This window comes from Staurois parvus, unplaced genomic scaffold (assembly GCF_062004578.1).
Source record: "Staurois parvus isolate SC_StPar_1 unplaced genomic scaffold, SC_StPar_1.0 ptg000454l, whole genome shotgun sequence".
Taxonomy (NCBI): Eukaryota; Metazoa; Chordata; class Amphibia; order Anura; family Ranidae; genus Staurois; species Staurois parvus.
This window is the reverse complement of record NW_028318250.1, coordinates 12308516-12333955: the sequence shown is the minus strand read 5'-3', so window position 1 is coordinate 12333955 and position 25440 is coordinate 12308516.

Below are 25440 nucleotides of genomic sequence, written 5' to 3'. Positions count from 1 at the left end.
AGGCACTTCTAGAGGTCCCCTTTAAAGATGGCTACGGTCGGGTCTGCTTTTAAATTTCTTTCCTCTGGGCCCTGGGATGGTCGCCTGGGGATCCTGGGGGATTAAGTGCTTGGTGTGGAGCAAAAAATAGTACCCATAGTGTAGTAATTATTCGTAAAATTGAATTCATTATAATCGATTTAAAATAGCAAATGAACACACTTAGGTAAAAAATGTAAATGAATTCCCATGAGCAAAGATGAATCTATGGAAAATAGGTATATGCAGCATAAAGCTGCTCTGTGCACTGACCAGCTGGATGAAAAAGATGGCCGCTGGACCTCCGTGATCCGGCGGCGTGACGTCATGGCGTGCAGGGGCTCCTCCTTAACGCATTTCATAACACATGTACATTCTCAAAAGGGGTGTGTGCCAACTTTTCATAGTATAATACGGTTTTAATTTCACATAAAAAAGTTCCAGAGTGTCACTCACATGACAGAAGCAGTAACAGATCGATTTGTAATTTAAAACTCCGGCTCCGTAAAAAGCAATGACGTCACTAGACTACGCCCCACAAGTTACGCTACCAACCACATGGCCACGTGGCTTCATGAGGGAAGCCACGTGGCCACGTGGTTGGTGTCGTAACTTGTGGGGCGGAGCCTAGTGACATCATTGCCGGCTTTTTACGGAGCTGGAGTTTTAAATTACAAATCGAATATTTATGTTAAACATATGCCATTTCTATGCACAATTAAACTAGCTGGGAATCACACTAGTTGTTCTGAGGGAAGAATGAACAAAGGTCATATTGCTAGTTTCCTTGCAAGGTCTGAGAAATCTTTGATGGTGGCACTATCAAAGTAAAAGTTTAAGGGTCACTGAGTTTCCACATAACAGCCTCTTTCTCCCTGCAATAATGAAACCTGCAAATACCTTTTAGGAGTTTTCTGCTGGCAGGTTTTTGGACTGGAGGGCTTGGGGCACTTTTTCAAAACAGAGAGGAGTGTTAATGGGTTTATTGAGGATGGTACTGAATATTCCTCTAAGCATGTGTTCCAAATCCTCATCCTCTGTGGTCTCTGGTAGGCTGCTCATGTGGACATTGTTTCGATACCCATTCTCCTGAGCTTCAGGTTTGTATAGGGTGGTGCAGTGGGAGATGTGGAGCCATCGGTTTTGTTTTCATTTTGCAGCTCTTTGACCATAGATGCCTGTGTGTCCAAGGGGGATTCAGTATCTTCTATGTGGGTAAGTGTCTGAAAGAGTTTGCTCTGCATGGCTGACAGATTTTAGAGTTTGCTCCAGGTGATCAAACATGGCCTCAAACTCTTTGTTGGCATCAACTTTAAGTGGCCAGATTTGGGGTGTGCTGTGTGCAGTCAACGTTTGCTGACATCTCCAAGGTACTTAGGGATTAAGGAGAGCGGGTAAGTTCTCTAGGCCTAGTGAGGAGAGTTCTCAGACTTTCTTCAATGTGTCTACATGGCTAGCTTCTGTGTGGCCACCCTCAGCTTGTGCTTAATAGACCCTGAAGAAGGAGTTTTGTCAGTTCAGACATGAATCCTTGCTTCTCCATCAAGGATGGTAGGGGTTAGCAGTATAAGTGGTGTAATTAGTGAGATAATATAGGGCAGGTGTCAGAGCTCCAAGCTGATGCATCCTCATAGATTCCTGTCCAGACCACATCCCCTACTTTACAAATGTGTGATCGTTTTAAATGAAATGTGTCTAGGGCAAAGATCCACAGCCAGTAGAAAAAAGTGTATTACACAAATAAAGTACACAATTTACTCAAGTAGACTTTTTACCACCTCTTTCTGGTCATCTGAATTATTTTTAAATGTTGATGGGGATGTTTTTGGAAGTCCAGGGACAGGTAGTTCTACTGCTACTGGGTCTGTCCTGTGAATGTTCTTTTTATTCTGGATGGTAAGTTTGTATGGGTAGGGCTCTCTTATATCGTTTTACATTTTCCTAATGCAATTACTGTATATTTACTTGTTGTTTGATTATTTTATGTACTATATTATATCTATCATACAGTGAGATAGGACATCATGGCTCTATATAAATAAGTCATAATTACAATTATTTACTGTGAAAATTCTGCATTACAGTGTAGACCATGCCTGTCTGGATTTTATGAGACAGGTTCATTAATTATACAGTTCCCATAAGCATGAACAGCAAGCATAGGCTTTCTAGTTTGTAGAATGCCATCCATTACCAAGGGCTTATTGTTTGTAACATTTCTTACAAGTGGGGCTGTCACTTGCTATAGCTGTAGGTGGCTTGTATGCAGATTAGGGCTACAAAAACTCTGTCAATTGTCAATTATATTGCTTTTAATGTATTTGTGTATGGTCCTAGAAAGAAAAAAAACAACAAAACTTGAAGAATGCTTATACACAAGCAATGTTTTTGAAACTTTTCTCAGACCAACACTCCCTACCTCTCCCAGTCTAATTTTGCAGGAAAAGCATTTGTGAACATAACACTGGATATATGGGATATAGGCAATACAATATGCAAAGATTAACCCCTTCATAAAGTGTTAATTCCACTGATATGTGTGTCTGGGTTTAATTTCATGCTTCAGCTGCATGTATGTGAGGTCCACCACCAAATGATGATGATCAGGATGCGATGCTCCCATGGGACAGACTACCTTAATGTCAATGTGTGTTGAAGCTTTACTTCTGCCTTTTCATCCATAAAATACAATTAGCAAGGTGTTATCAGGATATTGCCAGGGTGTATGTGCACAACAGTGTCTGTACTTGTCAGTTATGAGACTCAGTGGACACTGATTAGCCTGGAAGGATAAAGGATTCTTAAATAATGACAAAATTAACACCTGAATGAGGGAGACTTGTGCAGCTTTCAAAGACACAAAGAGCATCTCATTGCACAAAAACAAAACAATTGCTATTCCTTGCAACAACTGTCTAATATCATATAAAATGCAAGTTAATAGAAAAAAGTAAAAACTATGGTAGAAGTATACCTGGAAAGCACACAGTGCATGTCACTTCAAGAACACAAGTGTAAACTAGTCATTATGGTTAAAATTTGAGACAAAGTGACATTTAAATCAGATTATGCTTATTTGATTCAGATTGATTTGCATCTATATTTACATTAAGTACATTAGCCAAGGGTAACATAGTTGTAGTGCTCACCACCAAAGGGGCTGCTGAGAATATGTCCAGGTCTCCCTTGTTAGTACAGAGACTGGCTGTCATAGACCCATTTCCAAGAACACTGACAATACAGGCTCAATCTAGGCGATGTCTTTTTATGGATTTTATTTTCAGAAATCTTGAACAGGAGAGGGGATAAAGATTCAGGATACTCTAAACCAACAGCAGGAAACAACTTCTTACTAAATCGTCTTAAAGCAGCCTTTTCTGGAGGTAATAGGGAATGGGAAGAAGTCTAGATCTCACCAAGAGCAGTCCCAGTCAACATACCAACTTTTGGCACTTGACTCCCTCTAGTACATGTGCACCTTAGATCCCAAGCACAGTATTTTTGGAAAGCTGTCTTTTCCACTTGACTCATTTCAGTTAGGAAGACAAAAGATACTTTTCCAGACCAGATGTCCCAGGCAATGCCCCCCAGTAGAAATCATTTAGCAAATCTTGCTTCCGAGGCCCAAACTGTAGATCTTGTCTCACACTAGCTGCCTCCCAGTTGTAATATCCCCAGGAGAACTGGAACCCTCCTAGCAGAGAAAGAACACCTTGCCCAAGTCTCAAACATTTATCACCTCCCCTGCCACCTTTTGGGTGCCTTCTTCCCAGAGATTGTCAAGGGTCTGATTATTATTATTATTATACAGTATTTATATAGTGCCAATAGTTTGCTCAGCGCTGTACATTACAATGGGAGACAGAACATGAGACAGTACAATGACAATACAATGTGATACACGAGGGGTTTGAGGGTCCTGCTCCTTGGAGCTTACAATCTAGGAGGAAGGGGAAGATAAATATTCATAAATCGTGGCTGATCCTCCTATTCTACTTTCTGGAAGCTTATTCCAGAAACAGACAGGAGCAATCATTCACTGACCTTAGAGAAACCCAGACCAAACCAAAACCAGATAATTTCTCCACCAAATATAGTGGAGGCTAAAACTATATTTAGCCTATATTTTGGTAGGGAGCTACAAAGTGTTGACTGGCAAGGTGTATCAGGGCATGACCATATTTGATCAATGATGTCACCTAGGATCCCCCATGATGTAACTGAGCAAATATGGTTATGTACATATTTGGTCAATGATATCACCTGGTAGACCCCTCCCCTTTTGTTTACATTTAGATGTCAGTAGAAGAGCTGTCATTTGTTGGGGTCAGACTTTTTTTTTCTCTTAGCAGGTCAGTGGCCCCATTCATTATAATTGCTGAGGATCTGCATCACTGGTTGATGTGATTGATGATAGTTTTAAATCATGGAACATTTTTTGTCAAAGTGTGTGATGTCTATATTTCCAAATTATTTTTTTCTGGTGTAGGGGTACTTCCCACTTTTTCACATTGACGGATGGGGTGTGTGAAACTGGAGGTTTGTTAAAGGTTTTTTTTCTTATTAAAGCTTTTGAGAGCAAAATATAAAATACAAAATTAAAAAGAGAGCAACAACAGGCTCCACGTATGCCTCACAGGGCCAACAGAGAAAATCATAACAAAAATAGCCTATCCAAATCCCCACCCCTCCCCGAAAGGGGTTTTCAGATTCTGATAACCCAGTCAGGGTTGTGGAGAACAGACCCTTGTTTCTATCAACTTGAGGACAAGCTGCTTTGCCAGGGAGGTCTTTCCTGGCAGGGTATCCTCCTCATGTTGAGGGCATGTGACCTGGTATGGTTTTTGTTGCATGGGGTCCTTAAAAACTAGCCTGAGAAAGTAACTTTCACATTTAGAATTTAGCAGCAGTAGTAATACTACTGCTAAAATATCACTTTTTGCTGCAAGCAGATCATGCAAATATTGGTCCGAATCTGATCATGGAACCTATGTCTAGTCATAAATGCACAGGGTTTCATCTACTCATTGTTTGCAAATAAAGTCCTTAGGGTTCCCTATCCAACACCTGAAGCCCATGCGACACAAGTACCCAAATGGTGGGTGCATGCGCCCAGTAACACCTTCCTGGCCACCACCACTGACTGACTCTCCAACACTAAGCCACCATGCACTCCGTACCCAAACCGACTGCTAAATCTCACTTTCCCAAAGGTATTGGCTTACCATTACCTTCTTAGTAAGAATAGGAGACCAGTCTAGCATACTCGCTTGCAGAAAAGAACATTTACATTAATATTTGTTCAATAGGTACATCTTACAGTAAAGTATATTATATAACATCTCAACAGTGCAGATCACAACAGTTTCCATAACAGTACAGAACATCTCAAATTGGTACTTTTTTAAAAAGTTACTAGTCCCTAGCACACGATAGAGAGTTTAAAGTACACACAATTTACTAACAGTCTCTAGTCCTTACGTTTGATGGAAATAGCATGACTCCACTTTCTTCTTTTTCCTATTTAAGGTTAATCCTTATTTTCCCTACAGGAAGAGGTGTTATACTACACAACTACATTATGGGCCAGGAGTTCCCCAGCCTTACAGGAGAAACAGGGTGTCTTTGGCCTCCACTCGCTGCTACTCCCTCTTAACTTCTCCCACAACCTGCATATATATCCTTTGCTCAGCTAAGGTGATAGAACAGTTTCCTAGCAAACCATAGGCGAAACCTACTCCAACTATTCTCATCTCCCCAACATAGAAAGTAATTTCTCTATAGTCCAAGATGAGAACTAGGAGGAATCCTTGAGATAACACAGGAAGTGTGTTGAGGAAAAATGACAGCTCTGAGTTTCTGGCATAGAACAAATAAAACAAAATTCTTAAAATTAAATATATAACAAACTAAAATAGAAAAATAAAATACGTTCTTTATTAGGGTTCACATTTAAAATTTAGTTATTTATATATGTTTTCACCCAAGATTCCCACACATTTCACTAAAGATTCATACCTTTCCAATTGCATCCAGTTAAGTTTTTGCTGCACTAATTCAAATTTTCTATTTTAGCATATATACAGTATTATTCCACATTCATTTCCAAAGGCAATCTAATCTATAAAAGTGAATAATTTATTGCTGTGTTTCTGGGCAGAAAATAGCTACTAAGAATGTTTCCTTCATATGTATTCTTTGATACATAAAGTAAAAAAAGTAATTTCCTTCTACACAAATATGCTCTCCAAAAATGTTATTTTTGTGTGTCGGAATCGGTCAGCATTGAGCTTTGAAGAGGGACTGATTATTTTGGCATGTTCTTACTATAAAAGTATAGTACAAGTGTCAGCAAGTTTGTAAGCATTTAGAAATAGGAATAAATGAATTTGCCCTGGTCTGGTTCTTGAACAGTTTTGCAATACATGTTTTTCAATATTGGCCATTTGTAGGGATAATGAACAAGCCATTGTAAAAAAAAAATATTGTTCCTTATTTCAGGTGATGAATTTGTGAAGTATTTGACCAAACGTTTGAGATTTGCCAAGATTTTGGTTTTCCCTGAGAACCCATAGTGGACTTAAACCTGATCAAAAGAGGAAAAAGTGCAGTGCTGATACAGCAGAAATACATATAGTGGAGTCCAATTCAAACACACGAACATGAGTAAATGTGTGTAGTCATCAGAACAGATGTCAGTCAGTTCATTTATTATGCATAATCCCCCCAGGTCAGTCTTTCTGAATCTACACAATCCTTCCCTAGGTCAGTGATTCTTAGTCCACAGAATCCCTCTCTCTCTCTACATACCTCAGCAGCAAATTTTCTTCCTCCTGGGCTCTTACTGACATAATTGCCCTGCCCCTCCTCCAGTGATGCTGAACCTGCCCCCAGACCTGGATGACAACAAATTTGTGTGTGACTATGGGTCACACAGGAATGTATGCTGTGACAGAAGCTAAGCAGCAAGCAGTGACAAGCGCAGCTGTAACGCTTCTTGTGACGAACGTGATACCCGACCCTTGTCCTTCTCACTAACTCATGACAAAGTACTGGCCAATCTCAAACCATGCTGTCACTTATGTTACAAAGCCACTCTCAGCTGCACCCTGCAAAGATTTCCCAGCTTGCGGGATCACAATCTAGGTGCCAGCAGCGAGTGATTGTCACTGTGTAAGTTAATTAGGTGATTAACTCTTTAACCAACCACCACCACCTTTGACTGAAAATGAGGAAACTCACAATCTTAGCAATAAAAGCTATCATTTTAAAATAAACACCTTGAACACGTACTGTCACCCCAGACAGGTATGTTCAAAGAATTATATTACAGTAGAACTTCTTCAAGAGACAGGGATTCTTTAAGTTTGCATTAGAAACTTTAAAGACAATTTCAACACATTTCCAGATATGGTTTAAGTATGAAAAGGTCAAAACGGTGAAAATATAATATTTACAGAAAAAAGGGTGTTACAAGGAACAAAGAGGCAATAAAGCAACAGAGAAATAAAAAGTAGTTGAAAATAAAGAAAATTGGCTAATCCCTTGATTTTAGCAGAGGTCGGTCAATGGGCAAGGTGTTGTTGGCTCTCATAACTTGACAGATGTTTCTTGCTGGATGGTATACGAGAGCTGTCAAAAGGTCCTGACATTCCCTTTTTCTGTGGTATCAAAGGGGTGTTGACAGAGACCATCTAACCAATCATCCGGTTTAAGGGTTGGGTGCTGGGAGGTCACCACATTTATGACCATGTCCCAAATACAGTTTCTTATAAGTATTCATGTTTCTGAATACCTACTGTTTACAGTCTGCTACCATGCAGATTATTGTTCAGCATGAAATTAGCCTCCAAATGGATATAGATATGACAGGTCTCGGAAATCTGTTTCACATAGGAGGGGTGTGCAGGCCTAAGCCACTCTGGTACCTTCTGCATAGGGCTGTTTGGGTTCAAAATGCAACCCAATAACTGATGAAGATAAATATGTCTATATTCTGGCTGTGCTCTCATTATTTCATGAGTTATGAAATATGCTGAAGTTTTAGAGGCTTGGCTGATAACCACTTCATCAGGGATGTGTATTCTCCCTACTTCCATTTAAGGTATTTATGACCCAATGTCTGGTAACTTTCTGGTCATTGAAGTGGCTACGTCAGACACTTTTATGGGCTCTACGATGTATATTGTGGGTTAGATCCTGCTTGTCCTATTTCCAGGCTGATAAGGGGTGTCTGCCAGCAACTAAGATTTTGTGGATTGTATGAGCTGAAAGAAGGAGGGAGGGGGAGAGAGCAATATGTCACTGTGGCCATTTCTCTCTTCTGACAAAATGGCATGGAAGACTTGTGACCTGAACAAGATGGATGTCGCCTACAGCTTTCATGTGCCTAATGTGCACAACCATTACACTTGTCATGGCTGCCATTGAGATAACAATATTCCTCCATGAGTGCAATGTGTCAGAGCACAGTGGGCCCCACCCCCTGGGGGCCCGTGTGCACTGCACACATTGCACCTATGGATGATACGCCACTTCTGCAAACCCTAATGAATATTTTATAGGTAGTAAAATTATTATTGTTATACAGGAATTATATAGCGTCAACAGTTTGCAAAGTGTTTTACAATATAAGGGAGACAGCACAATTACAATACATTTCAGTACAGAAGGAATAGGAGGGCCCTGCTCGTGGAGCTTACAATCCAAAGGAAGGGGGAGGTGATACAAAAGGTGATAGCTGCGGGGGATGATCTGGCAGAGGTGATTCAAGTACAGTTCTTCAGTGGAGGTGGGGTAGGCTTCCCTTAAGAAGTGGGTTTTCAAAGATTGCCTAAAGGCAGACAGGGTGGGGGCTGACTGGACATGCTGTGGTAGGGAGTTCCAGAGGATGGGAGAGGCTCTGGAGAAGTCCTGGAGGCGAGCGTGGAAGGAGGTGATGAGGGAGCTAGAGAGGAGGATATCATGGGTGGAGGGGAGTGGACGATTTGGGCGGTATCTGTGGATGAGGTTGGTGATGTAGCTAGGGGCAGTGTTGTGGATGGCTTTGTAAGCTGTGGTTAGTATTTTGAATTTTATACGTTGGGTTAGTGGAAGCCAGTGGAAGGATTGGCAGAGAGGGGCAGCAGTCGCTGATCGGTTGGTAAGGTGTATGAGTCTAGTACCAGCATTCATAATAGACTGAAGGGGGTATAGCCTGTGTAACGGTAGACCAGTGAGGAGGGAGTTGCAGTAATCGAGGCGCAATATAACCAAGGCGTGGATAAGTTGTTTTGTGGTGTCATTGGTGAGAAAGGGGTGGATTTTGGAAATGTTCCGGAGGTTGAGGCGGCAGGATTTAGCCAGTGAGTGGATGTAGGGCCCAAAGCAGAGGTCAGATCCTAGGATTACGCCTAGCACCCTGGCATGAGGGGAAGGACCAATGGTTGTGCTGTTGATCTTAATGGTAAAGTGTGAGGGATTGGAACGGGGGGGGGGGAGGAAATATTACAAGCTCAGTTTTTGAAAGATTGAGTTTAAGGTAGTGATGTGACATCCATGCTGATATGTCGCTTAGTAGATTTGTGATACATGAGGATATTGAGGGGGTGAGCTGGGGAGTGGATAGATAGATCTGGGTGTCATCAGCATAGAGGTGGTATTGGAAGCTATGGGAGGTTATCAGTTGGCCCAGGGAGGAGGTATAGAGAGAAAAGGAGGGGCCCAAGAACAGAACCTTGGGGTACCCCAACAAAAAGAGGAGGCGGAGCGGAGGAAGAGGAGTTGAATGTGACACTGAAAGTGTGCTGAGAAAGGTAAGAGGAGAACCAGGAGAGAGCAGAGTCATGGATCTTGGAGAATTTGGATTGTGGGAGGGAAGGGTTTTTATCTGTTGCCTCTTTACACCCTGTCCACATGCACTACAGTGGTAACAGGCTCCTCACACAAAATTTAATCTCTGACATCTCACATTGACAGCATATAATTTATCCACAGGCTTAACAAAGGACTCGAACCCTGAAACACATTGGCTTGCAATTTGCAGAAATGCCACTCATTTCTGGACTTTATTCTTGGATCCCTTGTTAACTGCAAGAGCCATATGTTATCATGGATCCTTTTTTGACAATAGCTTGCCTATTATATAGCTTTGAAAATGGCCATAATTTAGTATAAAGAATCACCCCCCCCCCATAAACTTAAATGGAGTTTTCAGCTAAGTTAGGGTTTCCCAGATTTCAAGCAGGATTTGAAGTCACCCTCCCCCCATGGATCAAACCCAGGGGCAGATTTACTTTCTCCAAGTAGCAACCAATTGGTTGTACTTTCTAAATAAACCTATAATGGGAGTAAACAAGCGAATGCACTGAAATGATATAGAACAGCGAAATTATATAATACATTCATGAATATCCATTGTGTCTTTTTATCCAGACAGTATGCCAAATACAATTTTTTCTGTGCTTTAAAAAATGTGACTGTAACAATCATACTGTCATGAGGTAGGCTTAAACTGGATGGTTTAACAGTGCATCTAATAGATGTAACCTGCACTGTCTTTTAACTGACATGGCAGAGGCAGCTGGAGGTGGAAGGAAGTGACCTTAATATTTCATCTTGAGACCAGTAATATTCCCAGTAAAATGAATTGAGTTTGACAGCTCAAACCCAACAGGTGAACTGGCCTGATAGGAAAAGCTGCAGGAAATGTATATATAGAGAACATGTGTGGAAGCATAGCTGCGTGTAACAGAGGCTTCTTCATCTTCTGCATCTGCAGGTAGTGTGAGGGTAACCACTTATATACTTAGTAAAGAAGGATGACAAATGATCCAAAATGACCTCTTAGCAGGCCCAATTAGACAGGCAAGGCTAGCTCTAAAGAAAAAAAAAGTTTTAAACTATTGCTGTGTTAAAATAATTGCTCAAATATGTGTATACAATAAAAAAACAAATCCCTTTATTTTTGCAGGAATGTACACGTTTCAAAATCCAATCTGTAAAACATTTGTACTGTAATAATGTAAATTATTCAGAAAATATAAAATTTGCCTTTCATTCTTTCAGTATGAAGGAAAAGTAAATAAAAATGTATTTGTAATACTACCTGCTGTGATTAGAGAGACTCGTCATAAAATGAAAACATCCTGTGTGAGAAGGCTGTGATGGAAGTAAGCATTCATTATGGGCCTTATATAATGTCTTAGTAAAGTGTTTTAGCGGCACTGCTCCTTATCCTATGTGATAATGGGATTTGCAAGTTCAAACTGCATACAAGTGGGACCGCTAAATAAATCTACCATGGGAGTCAAGAAAAAAAAGATTGCGGAATCTGCTTGAAAGAGAGGGTAACAGAGTGAGAGAAGCAACATCTTAGTAGATCAGGAGATTATTACACAGGCACCCTGGATTTCATACAAAAACTACAAATATATAAAACAGATAAAACCAAAATAAGTTGTGAAGTATATTTAAAGGCAAAATATTTTTTTTAGTTTTAGATAGAGTCAGAGTCAGGCCCTATGCCAATTCTTTTTTATTGCTATCTGTGTCACTGCTTGAGAGATTCATCCCTCCATATGGAGGTTGCTATTGTCATTTAGATTTCCACTAATTTCTTACTCGGTTTCTAGGACAGGCAATACAGTCTCTGCAATGATTCAGGAAAAGCAAAAAAGAACCTAGTAGGGGTGTTGACCTTTTCCTACACTTGCTAAACTAAAAAAAAAAAAGTTGGGGCTATACAATTCAATTAAAATAAAAAAATGAGAAAAAAAAATATAGTTTTATTTTGATCAATTTATTGATGCACAAAGAATCCCAGTTCTTAGGCTCCATGCACACTGGGCATTTTAATAAATCTGGTAATGTTATCTGTGCAATGTCACGTTAAAAACGTTCGTTTTTCAGTGTTTTTAGTGCTTTTGCATTAGCGTTTATCTGCAATTTTTTGCATTTGCATTTTTTAGCGTTATTTGGCATTTTTTTTGCTCAAAAAAACTCCAAAAACGCTGCCATGTTTTACCACGTTTTATAGCGTTAGGGCGTTTGTCCAGCTAAAAAATTCCTCTAGAAATCCACTAGTTCTAGGGGTTTTTTTCAGCCAAAAAAGCCCCTGCCAAACAACGCTGATTACAGTCTATGTGGACATGGACACATAGGATAACATGCTGGGGGGCTTACTAGCTGTAGAAGAAAATGTCAAAAGCCAAAAACAGCAGCTGTAAAAACATCCAATGTGCATGAGGAATAATTATTATACAGGATTTATATAGTGCCAACAGTTAGCACAGCACTTTACAACATGAGGGCAGTACAATTACAATACAATTCAATGCAGAAGGAATCAGAGGGCCTGTTCATTAGAGCTTACAATCTAAAAGAGAAGGTCAAGTGATAAAAAAAGTAATAACTGTGGATGATGAGCTGATAGTATAGTTGTTAGGTGGAGGCTGGATAGGCTTCTTTGAAGAGAATGGTTTTCAGGGATCGCCTGAAAGAGGACAGAGTAGGAGATAGCTGGACAGATTAGGTTAAGCAGTTCCATAGGATGGGAAAGGCTCCGGCAAAGTCCTGGAGATAAGCGTGGGAGGAGGTGACAAGGGAGCTTGAGAGCACTAGGTATTGAGAGGAACGATGAGAACAATTTGGCTGGTATTTTGAAAGTAGGTTATGATAAATATTACAAACATTTACAAAACAAAGACCCTGTTTTCTCTGTTAATATCAGTATTTATATTATAGATTTTTAATGTCTAAACCCTGGGCTTCCATTACCACCTAGATTATTGATATTGTGATTCCAGCTGGATTTTGTGGCTGATGATACAACAGGGATAATAATCAAGTAAACAAAACAAAAAGTAAGCAAACAAAGCAAAATATAGTTAGACCTTAATGCCAATATTTAGTGAAATACAACTCATTTTTGGCATATCTCAAGATATGAGTGATTACACTGTATGATTACCCTTGGAGAAGTCCTGAGCAGATGTGACGAAATGTGTCAGCTCAGGCATTGTGATGTCATCTCATCAAACCAGAAGTGACCAGCTGGAGTTTGTTTCATTAAGATGGTGCCGTTCCCCAGGCTTTAGGGGACATCCTATGCAAACTTAAAGTGCAATCTTACTGTTGTACACTCAAATTTTAAGTGCACTGATGTTGTGAGTGCTGTTTTATTGGCTTTTATTTTAATAAAGTAGTTTTAAAAAAGATGAAATACTATGTTGTTTTCCCTTATGTCCCTGAGTGGATTCTTGCATACTGATTCAAGGTGATTTATTAACATAAATTGAAGATCATATTTGAAGGTTGGAGATAATTCTATCAAGGTACCTGGAATAGGAAAAAAACGCATAGTGACCTTTTTTTATGTATAGGTCAATTAAAGCGGAGCTCCACCCAAAAGGGGAAGTTCCACTTTAAGCTTTTGTCCCCCGCTCCACATTAAGGATTGACACCTTTGGGGAACGGGTACCCGAATTTGACAGGTACCCACTCCCACTTCCACTGCGATCACCTAGGCAATCGGAAGCGGAAGTTTTCCTCCCCACCTCCCTCCCTGTAGTCTTCTGGGGAACGTGGCAGGTCCCAGAAGACTATGGGGCCATTAACAAAGTGCAGAGCTTCTCGCACATGTGCAGTGGGCACCCGGCTGTGAAGCCGCAAGCTGTCACAGCCGGGTGTCCACACTGAAGATGCCAGCGTCAGGGAGAGAAGACAGCTGGTGAAACCAGCGGTGGTGAGGACACCGCTGGACCGAGGGACAGATAAGTCGCTGTATTTTAAAAGTCAGCAGCTACAGGTTTTTATTTTTTCAGGTGGAACTCCGCTTTAATTAAAGTGAGCGTATTAAGTGAATGGTGGTGGTGGATATAACAGCAGTGAAAGTTGTATTCTTGTTATATGCATTATTTATTATACAGTATATTTGATTATATGGATGCTTAAAAATATGGACAATCATATTTTTTTCACATTTTTTATTTGTCATGGTGTTATATTTTGGTGTAAGCACCAAGCAAACAATTATACATTTTTTGCACAGATAAATAGATTGCACAGCACTAGTTTGTATATAAATGCATTAATACCATTTGCTTTTGTAATCTGTGGCATGCTAAAAGCATCTAAAAAAGAAGTAGCATGCTACGAGGCACTGTAAATACACAAGGAAACACTTCCTGGCAACATATAATTTGTGAAGTTAAAAACAGCCAAAGCCCATGTGGCCTTTTCTATTATACACTATAGTTTGTTTAAAATAACTCTTTACAACTTTTCTTTATTAAACTGTTGCTGTCCAAATGTAGTTGCTTCTGTCCAAAATAAATAAAAATGGAAAAAAAAAGAAATATACACAATATTTATATGTGAGCGGAAGAGCATAAAGGAGAAACAAAAGGGAGAATTGAAAGGTTGGTAATAAAAGAGGAAAACATATAAAGTATGAGCTATTTAAAAAGGACATTTGGGAAGAAAAGATACCACAGAACAAATATACAAGTCAGAGATGGTCTTCTTATCTTGTATCCCATTATCTATGGTGTCATTTTTCTAAGATGAATTTAAAAGTGACAGCTGTAGTTCAGCTGGGTGTTACAGGTTGCATCTAAAGTTTGGCTTTCCAACATTCGTGCATAGAATAACACCTGTAAATGCTTTAAACAGAATTACTCTGCATCTGAGCACCAAAAACGCTGTTTAATTCATTTATAATATTTAATGCAAACTCATCCATCCATCCATGTCTCCATGCTTTATTTTTCTGAGAAATCACTGTGAAAAACACCACCTAGCATTTTTACCCCTGGCCATCTTGAGTAAGGGCAGGTGATTCACATAGCATATACTTCCTAGAATCCATGCACCTTTAGCTCAGTCATGCAGGCAGGTGGATATGCTTAGCTGAGAAAACCCCTCCTCCTATCCTAAAGACTCCAGAGATGTACAACATCATTTGTCTAGGCTTGGAGTCCAGGAATCAACTGAAAAAAAAAAGTTTAAAACAAGTAAATATGATACAATTTTATATCTATTTACTAAGGCTAGTAATGGTAAGGCTAAAGATTAAAAATAGTCAATATTGATCGAGAGAGGGTTTGATTTCTTAAAATAGGTTTGGTTCACCAACATATTTTTAATTTTCTGCCCTCTTTACAAAATACTGGCTTATTGCTCTCAAACTCTCTCTCAAACCACCCTGTCACACAGAAACACTATACTACTCCAGTTGCAATGCCATGCAACTTATCTACTTGATTTCATCAATTTAAAATTTTTAGGGGATGGATAAAGCAGTGCAATACAAGTCACAAAATAGCTACATCTCAAAAAAATATTGCAACAAACTAAAAACAAAAGGAACTTTCAAGTATGTCAAACATCTTCCTGTCACTAATACAAACTGTATTATTTGCATTATCATAAAAATAGATAAAATTACATTTTAATGCCCAGTAAAGCTGTTTTTAAAGTATGTCTTTTTTTAATTATTTTTTATCATTGCCTATATATATAAGGCAGGGAGAGGAGACAATGGGTCCTTTTTTCCCCTTTTGTCACTCTTGTATATTGCCCTCTATGTATGCAGGTCTCCTGGCTGGATTGTACATGTTTTATGGAGTACAGTGCAGATTTGACAAACAATAAAATAATGATATGTTTTCATCTTGTGATTGTGCTTACAATACACGTACTGTAGGTGTAACTTATATCCATGATAGATTAAAAGTAGTAGTGGGTGAATCTGCCAAGCTTTAAATTACTAAGGGTTCAGCGTATCTTGTCCTTAGATGTGAATCCCATTAAACTCTATTGGTGAAAAAAAAGTTTAACTTGAGATTTAAAGAAAAAACCTTATTTAATCTACATTGATTAAACTCTTTAATAAACAATACATTAATAATACATTACATTGTATATGCATTATATACACTTATATATGGTTACAATTAGGGATGAGCTGCCAGGTTGGCGCAAACCTACAGTAGGTTCAATCTGAATTTTGCTTGTTTGGAGGTTCAACAAAAAATGGTGTTCGGCCAAATGAAATCTCCAATGGCATCAGGAAGTGATACATATACCAGTGATATTACTATTCCTGCTAAATTTGACAGCTTCCTCTCAGGATGGTTGTTAAGAAGCTGGCACCCACTGACACCCTAACAGCCATGACTCTTCTTTACTCAGCTCATTCAGCTGTCTGATGGGGATTTCTACCATCTGATAGTGGAATGAAAAAAGGGGATAGGTTGTGTAGAAAAAAATGTGGTTACCAGACCCTTCAGGTATGATATGAATATAGAGGGGGACCCCATAAAAATCCACACCAGACCCTGGCCCAAGCTTGAAGCCTGCCTGTTCCAGATAGGAGTGCATTTGATCCTCTCCTGAACCATACCATGCTCTCTACATGAGAGGGGTATGCTGCCATGAGGACCCCTCTTGGCAAAGTCTATTACCCCATGCTAATGAGAACAAAGGAACAACTCCTTCCCACAACTCTGGCCCAGTGGTTGTGTGAATCTATGGGTTGGGGTGTATCAAAATCTAGAAGCCCACTTTGCAAATAAGGGGCCTCCAAATACCAGCCCCCTCATGTGAATTCACAAAAAACCATAAAGAGTAATTAAAAACACTGACAATAATATCAGGTAAATGTAACTGCTGATCTGAAATCAACCACAAAATAAAATAAAAGACAAAAAAAGCCAACAATAATAAGAAAAAAGAATTAAAAACAGCACTATGGCTGCTCTGTGCACCCTCCTTTTAAAATAAGGTGGTTAACATATCCAAAAGCCTTCTTATTGGCTCTTCTAAGCCTGCTGGCCTTAGTTTAAGGCCATACAGTGTATTATGGTTTAAGGAAAATTCTGCCAAGTGCATCCTGAACTTCACCCCTAACTATAAAGCATTGACCTGCACTGGTGTATAAATGTCTGAATTGACACTCATTTGTTTTTTATTTGCATAGAAGTTGTGACTAAGTGTTTTGATAAAATGGATTTTTCCATGAATTGCATTGATCAAAGCAGTCAATCACCCTCCAGTGACATAAGCATCGCCATCTAACTTTTTGGGGTTGTAGATAACATCTGAACAATATATATATGACACAAATAGTTTTTTGATGTAATAAAATATAATACTGTAAAGAATCCTGTGATGAGATAAATGGAGAAATACAATACCATGTAGAAATGGTTTTACTTGGCATGAAAATATCATTTTATCTGTTTTATGAGAATGCAAATAATAAATGATATATTGGTGATAGCAAGGTGTTTGATATCTGTGAAGGTACCTTTTTGTGTAGTTCTTTGCTTGATTTGTTTTTTGAATGAGGATTTTTTTCTTTCCTTATGGGTTTCCATAATTCAGTTCAATTCAACGTAACATATTTTAAGTGTATCAAAACAAAAAGTGTGGAAAGTCTTGCAATTCATCCTCTTTAGAAAGCAACCACAGTAGAAAGGCCAATCCCCTGCCATAATGCTGCAGAGAAGAGTTCTTGAATGTTGTGTGGAAGCAGTGGTCTTTCTACCAAGACCAGACTACCATATATTGAGACCTCAGTGGTTACTTTGACTTACTGCATTTTACACTTTCTTTCTAGTGTGACCACTTAGAAAGTGTGCCTGGACAATAATTTCTTTCACAGTCTTTCTGATACCTATTTATTATATAAGGAATAATTTAAAGGTCTCAGGGAACCCCTGCTAAAAGTGTTATATTCCCAGCTAATGGTACATTAGCATGATCAGTAAACCATGGATATAAGAATAAATAAAATAATAAACAATGTAGTGTATTTAATGTATTTAGGGCCCATAGCGGATGTTTTTAACACTTCCTATTAGACAAATTGTTTTCAGTAATAATCATGAAATAAATAATAATAAATGCTAGAAAATTAATGCAATTAGTGAAAATGGTAATGTCCCTTTTCATTGCTAGTCAATGAAGAAATACCAACCTACACTGATAGTCATTATAGTTTTCCCTTACATTAGTGGTTGTACCCCCTTAGATTGCTGGTCAGAGGGAAAGGTGCCCCTTAGATTGGGGGTCAGTGGGAAAAGAACTCTAATAGATTGCTAATCTTTGGGAGAATGTCCTTCTATGTTAGTGGTTGGTGAGAAGAGGGAGAGGTGCCCCTTACACTGGTGGTCAGTAGGAGAGTTGCTCCTTTAGATTAGAGGACAGTGAAAAAGATATCCCTATAGGTTGGTGGTCAGAGGGAGAAGGACCCCCATAGATTGGTAATTGGAGGTTATTGGGAAGAATGTCCCATGCATTGTGTGTCAGTGTGGTGCCTCTTTATACTGATGGTCACTGGTACCAAGCCAAGGGATGGAATTCCATCATCAGAGCTTGTAGGCGCACCAATTCTAGCACTCTACACAATACATTTCCTTGTTTTTGTGGCCGTAACCTGGCTTAGAAAATTGTGAAAATATGGTTATATACTTATATAATAAGTAATATTATAATACTTATAATAATAAAAAAATATGTGGAGCCATTACCTATTAAGGCTACATATCTACCTCTGGTACCCATAGGCAAATCTGTTACAGACCACACGGCTTTCTCATAGTAATGTAAGCCCAAAAACTATGAAGGCACCATAAGGCTGCTCAAGGTGCTCTAGCAAACTTTGGTTCCACAAAACCCTGGCTGAGAAAGGCTATCATAAAAAACATTTTCCCCACAGTTCAAACAGCAATTGTTTTTAAGTTATGTGGAGCATCTCTCTAAAGTGGTTGTAAAGGCCAGTGAGCCAATGAGGAGAGAGTGAGATTGGGGCTTAGCTGTGGCTCTATGTGTCTTATAGACACATAGAGCTGGACTCGGGAGTAAGCATGCACCAGTACCCCCAGAGAAAGTGTCTTACTATTGGGGGGCACTGGTGAAGGGGGAAGAGCCAGGAGTGTCGGTGGGGTCAGAGAAGAGGAGGACCTGAACCGTTAATGCCACTTCAATATTTAGGTAAGTTAAAAAGGTGATGTATCGGGATATATAAGGCCTCGTGCACACTGAGCGTTCAGTAAATTATATAAAAAACGGTTCAAACCAGTCTTTAAGTGCCAACTCACTGAGCCAGTGCAGTCCCTTCAGCCAAATATAAATACCAAAAAATAAATAACTAGAGCATAAGGCTCTAAAAAAAAGAAGCTGTACTGAGCGTTCAGCTCTGGTGTATGAGACTCCGGCATTTAGATGCAAGTGGAAGGCACAGGCTCCAGCCCCGATGGGGGACACAGAGCAGTACTAACGTTTAGGGCAGTATGCTCCCAGGGATGAATACTCGGAATTCAAAGTGCTTACATACTAGGCATTGGTCCCTGGAAAGTGCCAGAGTCTCCTGCACAAGGCCTAAAACTAGAAAGATAATTCATTTCTGAGTGTCATGTTTACCTTTTTCACCTTTTGGCATGATAGATGCATGTTCAGACTCAGGGGAGAAAACGTTAACATCTCCAATTCGTATGACACCTCTGAACCTCACTGCTTACATTCACTATCACATATTTTTGGAAGAAATAAACTGAATACGTTAAAGTCCCATGAATGCAATGTACTGAGCAGCAGAGCCTTTCTTTTGCAGAGATGATAATTTATTATTCCGAAATGAATTCTGCACCCAATTAAAATGAAGACCCTATTCCCTATCTGGAATCAGATAAACATAAATGTCTCACAATATCCCTTTCCTAAGCATCCGAAACCCCAGACACCATGGGAATAATGAATTAGATTTGCTTGCAGATACAATTGATAAATGTAGAAATTATTGTGCCATTCGCAGGGAGGAGGAAAGGGGGGGGGGAGTGGGTGTGAGGGACAAGGAAGAGGGGGGAGGGGGGTAGAGAGGTCGACTCTATTAAATCTGCAGGAATTGCTACATTTGACACAAAAGCTGCTATCACCCCAAGTCAAATCAAGAATAATATGCTTCGCTGCTCAGGATCACAGGCTGAAATATGTGATTGTCATATTAGCTTCAGCTGTAGCTGAAATCAATTTCTTCTGTGAGATGGGCAGAAAACCGAAAGGTAGAAAGGGAGAGGTGTAAAGGGGTTATTTTTTCACTTTTGTCTGAAGCTGTTTTTTTTCCTGCCTATATCTATATCATGTTTTCCCTTTGATAATAATGCAATGGTTTTTTTTTGTTTTGATTTCTAACTGTTCTGCTCAATTTCCAAACTATTATTATCAAATGCAGCAGTTGTGCAAAAATTCCGTGGATCTGCGATAAAGCAGTCACTGCTGCAGAGAGCATTTGTATACTGTATACTGAAAGCCTATTCTACACCTCAAAAAAATTAAAGGAACACTTTTTAATCAGAGTATAGCATCAAGTCAATGAAATTCCTGGGATAGTGATATGGTCAGTTAAGTAGCAGAAGGGGTTGTTAATCAGTTTCAGCTGCTTTGGTGTTAATGAAATTAACAACAGGTGCACTAGATGGGCAACAATGAGATGACCCCCAAAATAAGAATGGTTTTACAGGTGGAGGACACTGACACATTTTTCCCTACTCATCTTTCCTGACCGTTTTTCACTACTTTTGCATTTGGCTAGGGTCAGTGTCACTATTGGTAGCATGAAGCGATACATGGACCCTACAGAGGTTGTACAGGCAGTCCAGCTCCTCCAGGATGGCACATCAATATGTGCCATTGCCAGAAGGTTTGCTGTGTCTCCCAGCACAGTCTCAAGAGCATGGAGGAGATTCCAGAAGACAGTTATTCTAGGAGAGCTGGACAGGGCCGTAGAAGATCCTTAACCCATTAACAGGTCTGGTATCTGCTCCTTTGTGCAAGGAGGAACAGGATGAGCACTGCCAGAGCCCTACAAAATTATCTCCAGCAGGCCTCTGGTGTGTACCGTATTTTTCGCCGTATAAGACGCACTTTTTCTTCCCCAAAACTGGGGGAGAAATGTCAGTGCGTCTTATAAGGCGAATATGGAGCGGCCGGTCCGGTATTTCCACTGCGGCCGTGTCAGAATACCGGGCCGGCCGCTCAGCTCTGCAGCGGGACCTTACCTGTTCCTCTATCCAGCGGCGTGCTGTCTTCCCGGCTTCTGTAGTGTGGGCACTGGGCATGACAGCCGGGTGCCAAGTGCGCATGCGCAAAAAGCAGTGCTTTTTGTGAATGGTAAGGCGGTACCTGGGACACATGACAGATCCCAGAAGCCGCCGGACCAATCACAAAGCGCAAGTGCTTCTCGCTCATGCGCACTGGGCACCTGGCTGTCATGCCGAGCGCCATTACAGAAGCCGGGAAGACAGCGCGCGGCTGGATTGAGGAACAGGTAAGATCAAACAAAAACTCTGCGGAAGCAAGAGCGGGTACCTGTCAAATTCAGGTACCCGCTCCCCACCTCCCCAAAGGTCAGCAGTCATCTGTACTGTCCGCAGTCTCTGGTCATCCCTGTGCTGCCCGCAGTCTCTGGTCATCCCTGTGCTGTCCGCAGTCTCTGGTCATCCCTGTGCTGTCCGCAGTCTCTGGTCATCCCTGTGCTGTCCGCAGTCTCTGGTCATCCCTGTGCTGTCCGCAGTCTCTGGTCATCTCCTGTACTGTGTCTGCAGTCCATTAGTTCCAAATTTTTTTTTTCCTGTTTTCTGCCTCTAAAACCTAGGTGCGTCTTATGGTCAGGTGCGTCTTATACGGCGAAAAATACGGTATGTCTCTGACCAAACAATCAGAAACAGACTTCATTCTGGTGGGTGGCCTGAGGGCCCGACATCCTCTAGTGGGCCCTGTGCTCCTTGCCCGGCACCATAGAGCTCAATTGGCATTTGCCATTGAATATCAGAATTGGAAGGTCCACCACTGGCCTGGTCTGGAGAAGCTGTGGAGAATGTTATGCTGCCTGTAACATCGTTCAGCATGACTGTTTTGGTGGTGGGTCAGTGATGATCTGGGGAGGCATATCCATGGAGGGACGCACAGACCTCTACAGGGTAGACAATGGCACCCTGACTGCAATTAGGTATCTGTATGAAATCCTTGGATCCATTGTCAGACCCTACGCTTGTGCAGTGGGTCCTGGGTTCCTCCTGGTGCACGGCAATGTGGTGAGAATAATCAGGCAGTTCCTGCAGGATGAAGCAATTGATACCATTGAATGGCCCCCACACTCGCCTGACCTAAATCCCATAGAACACCTCTGGGATATCATGTTTCAGTCCATCCAACGCCTCCAGGTTGCACTTCAGACTGTCCAGGAGCTCAGTGATGCTCTGTTCCAGATCTGGGAGGAAATACCCCAGGACACCATCCATTGTCTCATTAGGAGCATGCCCCGACGTTGTCAGACATGCATACAAGCATGTGAGGACCATACAAACTACTGAGGACCATTCTGAGTTGCTGCAATGAAATTTCAGCAAAATGGACAAGCCTGCTGCATCATTTTTTCACTTTAATTTAAAATTCAGTCCTCTGTAGTTTGATCATTTTCATTTCTATCAAACGATGGGGCATCCTTATGTTCATAAAACATTACCCAGTCTATATCAGCATAGATATCCAACATGATATTTTTCCCCATTGAGATCTTGTGTGTTTTCAAAGTGTTTCTTTAATTTTTTTGAGCAGTGTATTATGTTCCATTACCTCATTTCTATAGGAGAGCTAGTGTGACGATAACAGTATTAACGTAAGAAAATCACCATCTTTTCGCTGATCAGTAATACTGGACAATATTTTGACTAAATAACTGTTGAATGCTATTTTTGTGTGCATGTTTATGATATATATTTTAGGGCCCATGCAGACTACAGTGTGTACAGTGACTGGCATTTTTCTGCACCTGATCAAAGCCAGTCACTGCAAGGGCACATTAAAACAACTGATTTATATGTACCCCATTCAAATTACAACACTGATGTGATGTGTGCTGCAATGGGGAAAAATGCACACATGCTGCATTTTTCCACAACGCATTAGATGCCATAGTGGGTTACTGCAGTGCAGTGCATTCTGTTGTGTGGAGGCTTGAGAGTGGATTCACACTATAGCTGTGCACAAAATTGCATGTGATTCAGACAGTAATCGTACTGCATTCCTGTCCAAATCACATGCGATTCTTTGCAGTGCAATCTGAGCCCATTCATTTTGTATGGGCTCAATTCGCACCTCACTCGCATGAAAAAAGGCGCAGGAACCTTTTTTTTTTGGCCAAAACCCCCAATGCGATCTGAATGGAGTGCAATTTCAATGCGGTGTGGGAAGTGCTCAGGATTCACCGTGTTTTCCGCACTGCATATATGTGAATCGGGTCTCTGTGGAGTGTATATTTGTATACTCTCAATAAATCAAAGGAAAATATGAACAGTGTGATGCTCTAAAACGATGCATTTCATCGGCAACTTACCGCTTGCTTAAATAGACACCAGTCCATGAGATACCTGCATTTTGTTGGTAGTACAGGGGCGGACTGACCATTCAAGCACTCGGGCACTGCCCGAGGGCCCGGGGTCAGTAGGGGGCCCCATGAGATGCCCCTGGTACCTTTCATAGGCTTTTTTGGGTGTGGGCGAGGACACAGGGGCCCCATGATCTCCTATTGCCTGGGGGCCCCATGAGTTGTCAGTCCGCCCCTGGGGTAGTATGAACTGGCCCTTAGGCTTGTAATGGGGTTATTACATAATGTGATTATCTTGTACATTTTTGGAATTTCTAAAGACACTATGAAGCCTTCCCCTAGTTGGTAGTCACTGCTGGAAAATCACTGCTTCAAGCGGTAGACTTTTTCTCGCATTAATTTGCATTGCAGGGCAGTTTTTAAAGATGTAGTGGACTGCAGAAAGTTTGACATGGTCAGTGAGTGTATAGTGGAGATGGGATTGACAAGCCATTATATTCTATGTCAATGTTTTCAATGGATTTTTAAAGTGCAACTGCAGCCAAAACCTTTTTTTCTTGTTTTTGGATAAAGTGGTGAGGGATTAAAACAGGCCAGATTTTTATTCCTGTCTGTGTCCCCTTCAGGGTTAATTTTGATGTCAAATTTCAATTTAGTTTTAGGCAAAGTTTTTTTTACTAAAATGGCATAATAGTTTAGTTGTATTTTAGTAATCTGTTATGTTTTAGTTTTAGTCGTATTTTAGTCGACTAAAATCTGCAGTACATTCCAGTAATCTCAAGGCAGCAGGCGGGCAGAGGAGCCTGCGTCTCTTAGCCAGTACAGCTTGCCAAAAAAGTCAAGGGGCTTTAACAAACAAGCAGAGCTTCGAGGAAAGCAGAAGTTCAGGTGAGTAAATGTTTCCGTTTTCGTTCATTGGTGAAAATTGTAATTGCTTTTCAACGTAGTGTTTGTCAATTGACTTAATTCTGATTTTATTTACATTTCGTTTTCGTCACTGAAAACATGCAGCTGACGAAAACTATGATGAAAATATTTTTGTGGATGAAATTACCACTGGTCCCCTTAGCGAGTTGCATCCTCTGTGTTTGTCCTGTTGACAATTATCATTGAAAGTAAAAGCAAGAGCTTACATTTTGAGCGGTCACTAGAATAGGAATAGAGGGAAAACCTTCCAATGGGGACACTAGCTCTGGTGATCCTGGTGACAATCCGGGATTTTGATCACTTCCTGTTAAAGCCACAGGGAGGAAGTGAAGAAACATCTAACCAATAGGACCCAGATGCACAAAATAGCCTGACAATAGTTATAATCCTTCCTTTCTCTATCAAAAACCATGGCAACAGCCCATCTAAAGAGAGGCTAAGAAGGCGCCGTCTTCAGCTATAAAGAATAGGATTGTTTAGTTCTACTTTTATAAAAGGGAAGCTGACTTCAACTAAATAAAGTATAACAAAATAGAAATATAAAGAATACAGAATTCTCAATAAATATAATAAGTGGATGAAACTAGAAACATAAGACAATGTCTCTGTTTTTAGCCCTATTACTGGCATGTGGAAAAAGAAAAGACACAGAATAAACAAAGAAAAATGTCATGTTTTTTTAAAGAATGTATGATTTAACTAAATATACCACTTATAGAAACACTGGCTACTGCCACAGTGAAAAAAGAACTTATCTCCCTCCTTTATTCTCAACTTCTTGTTAGCTTCACATCCACCCTTTCCATACCAGAAAGGCCAGGCTGGGAAGATGATATGAGTACTCTTACAGGGGATTTTTGGGACTGCATACTGGAGCAGGTCCAGCTGGTGTCTCTATCACTCATCCAAAGACTCTCGCAGCTGTTTATAATACATAGGGCTTATCTAACCCCAGTAAAACGTTTTCCATGTCACAGAAGGGCTAACCTAGACTGCCTTAGATGCCAGATGGCACTGGCAGACCTGATCCACATGCTTTGCTACTGTCCCAAGTTGACTTGCTACTGGCAATCAGAGGTGGAGACCATTGACAAGGCATATCAAGTGTAGCTACTTTGTACCCATTT